Source organism: Mus musculus, chromosome 9 (genome assembly GCF_000001635.26).
Source record: "Mus musculus strain C57BL/6J chromosome 9, GRCm38.p6 C57BL/6J".
Lineage (NCBI taxonomy): Eukaryota > Metazoa > Chordata > Mammalia > Rodentia > Muridae > Mus > Mus musculus.
Window position 1 is genome coordinate 40039118 of NC_000075.6, and position 6144 is coordinate 40045261.

At 39.6% G+C, this 6144-nt stretch overlaps 1 pseudogene; it reads left to right on the forward strand.

The window, feature by feature from the left end:
* Gm18892 (predicted gene, 18892) lies at positions 750 to 1658 on the forward strand (annotated as a pseudogene).

Genomic DNA, 6144 nt, shown 5'->3' on the forward strand with positions numbered 1-6144 from the left:
AATTAACATAGGAAAAATGGCTATCCTACCAAAGGCAATCTATAGATTCAATGCAAACCCCGTCAAAATCCCAACACAATACTTCAACAATATGGAAAGAGCAATTCTCAAATTCATCTAGAAAGGAAAAAGACCCAGAATAGTGAAAACTATTCTGAACAATAAAAGACCAGCTGGGGGAATCACCATCCCTGACCTCAAACTTTACTACAGAGCAATAGTGATAAAAACTTTATGGTATTGGTACAGAGACAGACCATGTTGATCAATGGAATAGAATTGAAGACCCAGAAATAAAACCACACATTTACTGTCACTTGATCTTTGACAAAGACGCCAAAAATATACAATGGTTGAAAGAAAGAATCTTCAATAAATGGTGCTGGTCTAACTGGCTGTCTATATGGAGAAGAATGAAAATAGACCCATATTTGTCACCTTGTACATAGCTGAAGTCCAAGTGGATCAAGGACCTCAACATAAAACCAGATACACTGAATCTAATAGAAGAGAAAGTGGAAAAGAACCTTGAAGTCATTGGCATAGGGGGAAATTTCCTAAACAAAACTCCAATGACTCATGCTCTAAGATCAAGAATTCATAAATGGGACCTCATAAAACTGGAAAGCTTCTGTAAGACAAAGGACACAGTCAAAATGACGAAAGGGCAGCCTACTGATTCTGAAAAAATCTTCACTAGTCCCAGAGTCCATTGAGGGCTAATATAAAAAAAATATAAAGAACTCAAGCCTGTCTGATCCTGCCACCACCATGAGTTGGGCCTAAATGACCACCATCAAAATGAGGTCATTAATTACATGTGTTTTTCTTGTCCAGAAAGAAGCTGGAGACATAAAAGGGTAGATTCCTGCTTTCAAGACCTCAAGCACAGCATGCTTGTAAAGGAGACTTTCATCATAGATGAGGTTTCAAAAGTCCTAAATGGGCTGCAGGCTATGGTACACAGTGAAGTGCAGTCCGAGCTCATCAATACAGCTTACATCAATGTCCTGCTCCTATGGCAGCTGTTCTCACAAGCTGAGAAGTGGTGTCTAAAGCTACAGACAGGCATCTCTGAACTTGAAAGCAGACAACTATTAGAACAAGTTGCTGAATTTGAAAGGGTAGAATTTGCATCTTCAAATAAAAAGTTCATCATAGCTATCAAAAAGCCTAAACTTGTTCTGATTTAGGAAGGTGGAACAACAGAGCTGCTAAACAAGGAAAATTTAAGACTTCAACAAGACAATGAAAAACTAAAGTCAAGGCTGAAGACCATTGAAATACAGGCTGTAAATGCTCTGGATGAAAAGTCAAAATTGGAAGGAGCACTTCAAGATTTACAGCTCGATCAAGAAAACCAACAGGACTTTCAAAGGCCCAAGACTTGGATGACTTGGAAAACATAGTTGCAACTGTTAGGACTGAATTTCAGAAGACACTTAATCACAAGACAGAAAACCAAAATTCTTTGGAAGAGAACCTAGCAGAAGCCAAACATGACCTCCTCAGAGTACGGGAGCAGCTGAGCATGGCTAAAAAGGAGTTAGAGAAGAAATTCCAACAAACAGCAGCTTATGGAAACATGAAAGAGATTCTCACCAAAAAGAATGATCTAATCAAGGACCTATGGAAAACACTGATAAAATATGAATCTGGGGTTCCGGGACTCAGCAGAACTTAGGAAATTAGTCTGAACAGGTGAGAGGGTGCGCCAGAGAACCGGACAGCTTCTGGGACAGGCGGAAGCACAGAGCCGCTGAGGCAGCACCCTTGGCGGGCCGCACACAGCCGGCCACCGTCCGGACCAGAGGACAGGTGTCCGCCTGGCTTGGGAGGCGGCCTCAGCCTCAGGAGCAGCGGTCGCCATCTTGGTTCCGGGACTCCCTGGAACTTAGGAATTTAGTCTGCACAGGTGAGAGTCTGCACCACAGAAGCTGACAGCTTCTGGGAACTGCCAAGGCAACACAGCTTCTGAGAAAGGCCCTGTTTTGGGCCTTCTTCTTCGGCACACCTTCCCTGTAAGAGAGCTTGCCAGCAGAGAGTGCTCTGAGCACTGGAACTCAGAGGAGAGAATCTGTCTCCCAGGTCTGCTGATAGACAGTAACAGAATCATCAGAAGAACAATCTCTAAACAGAGTCAACTATAACTACTAACTCCAGAGATTACCAGATGGCGAAAGGTAAACGTAGGAATCTTACTAACAGGAACCAAGACCACTCACCATCATCAGAACCCAGCACTCCCACAGCGTCCAGTCCAGGACACCCCAACACACCCGAAAACCTAGACCTAGATTTAAAAGCATATCTCATGATGATGGTAGAGGACATCAAGAAGGACTTTAATAAATCACTTAAAGAAATACAGGAGAACACTGCTAAAGAGTTACAAGTCCTTAAAGAAAAACAGGAAAACACAATCAAACAGGTAGAAGTCCTTACAGAAAAAGAGGAAAAAACATACAAACAGGTGATGGAAATGAACAAAACCATACTAGACCTAAAAAGGGAAGTAGACACAATAAAGAAAACTCAAAGTGAGGCAACACTGGAGATAGAAACCCTAGGAAAGAAATCTGGAACCATAGATTTGAGCATCAGCAACAGAATACAAGAGATGGAAGAGAGAATCTCAGGTGCAGAAGATTCCATAGAGAACATCGCCACAACAATAAAAGAAAATGGAAAATGCAAAAAGATCCTAACTCAAAATATCCAGGAAATCCAGGACACAATGAGAGGACCAAACCTACGGATAATAGGAGTGGATGAGAATGAAGATTTTCAACTCAAAGGACCAGCAAACATCTTCAACAAAATTATTGAAGAAAACTTCCCAAATCTAAAGAAAGAGATGCCTATGAACATAGAAGAAGCCTACAGAACTCCAAATAGACTGGACCAGAAAAGAAATTCCTCCCGACACATAATAATCAGAACAACAAATGCACTAAATAAAGATAGAATACTAAAAGCAGTAAGGGAAAAAGGTCAAGTAACATATAAAGGCAAGCCTATCAGAATTACACCAGATTTTTCACCAGAGACTATGAAATCCAGAAGAGCCTGGACAGATGTTATACAGACACTAAGAGAACAAAAATTCCAGCCCAGGCTACTATACCCAGCCAAACTCTCAATTACCATAGATGGAGAAACCAAAGTATTCCACGACAAAACCAAAGTCACACATTATCTCTCCACGAATCCAGCCCTTCAAAGGATAATAACAGAAAAAAAACCAATACAAGAACGGGAACAACGCCCTAGAAAAAACAGGAAGGTAATCCCTCAACAAACCTAAAAGAAGACAGCCACAAGAACAGAATGCCAACTTTAACAACAAAAATAACAGGAAGCAACAATTACTTTTCCTTAATATCTCTTAACATCAATGGTCTCAACTCCCCAATAAAAAGACATAGACTAACAAACTGGCTACACAAACAAGACCCAACATTTTGCTGCTTACAGGAAACACATCTCAGAGAAAAAGATAGACACTACCTCAGAATGAAAGGCTGGAAAACAATTCTCCAAGCAAATGGTATGAAGAAACAAGCTGGAGTAGCCATCCTAATATCTGATAAGATTGACTTCCAACCCAAAGTCATCAAAAAAGACAAGGAGGGGCACTTCATACTCATCAAAGGTAAAATCCTCCAAGAGGAACTCTCAATTCTGAATATCTATGCTCCAAATACAAGGGCAGCCACATTCATTAAAGAAACTTTAGTAAAGCTCAAAGCACACATTGCACCTCACACAATAATAGTGGGAGACTTCAACACACCACTTTCACCAATGGACAGATCATGGAAACAGAAACTAAACAGGGACACACTGAAACTAACAGAAGTGATGAAACATATGGATCTGACAGATATCTACAGAACATTTTATCCTAAAACAAAAGGATATACCTTCTTCTCAGCACCTCATGGTACCTTCTCCAAAATTGACCACATAATAGGTCACAAAACAGGCCTCAACAGATTCAAAAATATTGAAATTGTCCCAAGTATCCTATCAGATCACCATGCACTTCAATAACAAAAAAATAATAGAAAGCCAACACTCACGTGGAAACTGAACAACACTCTTCTCAATGATACCTTGGTCAAGGAAGGAATAAAGAAAGAAATTAAAGACTTTTTAGAGTTTAATGAAAATGAAGCCACAACGTACCCAAACCTTTGGGACACAATGAATGCATTTCTAAGAGGGAAACTCATAGCTCTGAGTGCCTCCAAGAAGAAACGGGAGAGAGCACATACTAGCAGCTTGACAACACATCTAAAAGCTCTAGAAAAAAAGGAAGCAAATTCACCCAAGAGGAGTAGACGGCAGGAAATAATCAAACTCAAGGGTGAAATCAACCAAGTGGAAACAAGAAGAACTATTCAAAGAATTAACCAAACGAGGAGTTGGTTCTTTGAGAAAATCAACAAGATAGATAAACCCTTAGCTAGACTCACTAGAGGGCACAGGGACAAAAATCCTAATTAACAAAATCAGAACTGAAAAGGGAGACATAACAACAGATCCTGAAGAAATCCAAAACACCATCAGATCCTTGTACAAAAGGTTATCCTCAACAAAACTGGAAAACCTGGACGAAATGGACAAATTTCTGGACAGATAGCAGGTAACAAAGTTGAATCAGGATCAAGTTGACCTTCTAAACAATCCCATATCCCCTAAAGAAATAGAAGCAGTTATAAATAGTCTCCCAGCCAAAAAAAAGCCCAGGACCAGACGGGTTTAGTGCAGAGTTCTATCAGACCTTCAAAGAAGATCTAATTCCAGTTCTGCACAAACTTTTTCACAAGATAGAAGTAGAAGGTACTCTACCCAACTCATTTTATGAAGCCACTATTACTCTGATACCTAAACCACAGAAAGATCCAACAAAGATAGAGAACTTCAGACCAATTTCTCTTATGAATATCGATGCAAAAATCCTCAACAAAATTCTCGCTAACTGAATCCAAGAACACATTAAAGCAATCATCCATCCTGACCAAGTAGATTTTATTCCAGGGATGCAGGGATGGTTTAATATACGAAAATCCATCAATGTAATCCATTATATAAACAAACTCAAAGACAAAAACCACATGATCATCTCGTTAGATGCAGAAAAAGCATTTGACAAGATCCAACACCCATTCATGATAAAAGTTCTGGAAAGATCAGGAATTCAAGGCCCATACCTAAACATGATAAAAGCAATCTACAGCAAACCAGTAGCCAACATCAAAGTAAATGGTGAGAAGCTGGAAGCAATCCCAGTAAAATCAGGGACTAGACAAGGTTGCCCACTTTCTCCCTACCTTTTCAACATAGTACTTGAAGTATTAGCCAGAGCAATTCAACAACAAAAGGAGATCAAGGGGATACAAATTGGAAAAGAGGAAGTCAAAATATCACTTTTTGCAGATGATATGATAGTATATATAAGTGACCCCAAAACTTCCACCAGAGAACTCCTAAACCTGATAAACAGCTTCGGTGAAGTAGCTGGATATAAAATTAACTCAAACAAGTCAATGGCCTTTCTCTATACAAAGAATAAACAGGCTGAGAAAGAAATTAGGGAAACAACACCCTTCTCAATAGTCACAAATAATATAAAATATCTCGGCGTGACTCTAACTAAGGAAGTGAAAGATCTGTATGATAAAAACTTCAAGTCTCTGAAGAAAGAAATTAAAGAAGATCTCAGAAGATGGAAGGATCTCCCATGCTCATGGATTGGCAGGATCAACATTGTAAAAATGGCTATCTTGCCAAAAGCAATCTACAGATTCAATGCAATCCCCATCAAAATTCCAACTCAATTCTTCAACGAATTAGAAAGGGCAATCAGCAGATTCATCTGGAATAACAAAAAACCTAGGATAGCAAAAACTCTTCTCAAGGATAAAAGAACCTCTGGTGGAATCACCATGCCTGACTTAAAGCTTTACTACAGAGCAATTGTGATAAAAACTGCATGGTACTGGTATAGAGACAGACAAGTAGACCAATGGAATAGAATTGAAGACCCAGAAATGAACCCACACACCTATGGTCACTTGATCTTCGACAAGGGAGCTAAAACCATCCAGTGGAAGAAAGACAGCATTTTCAACAATT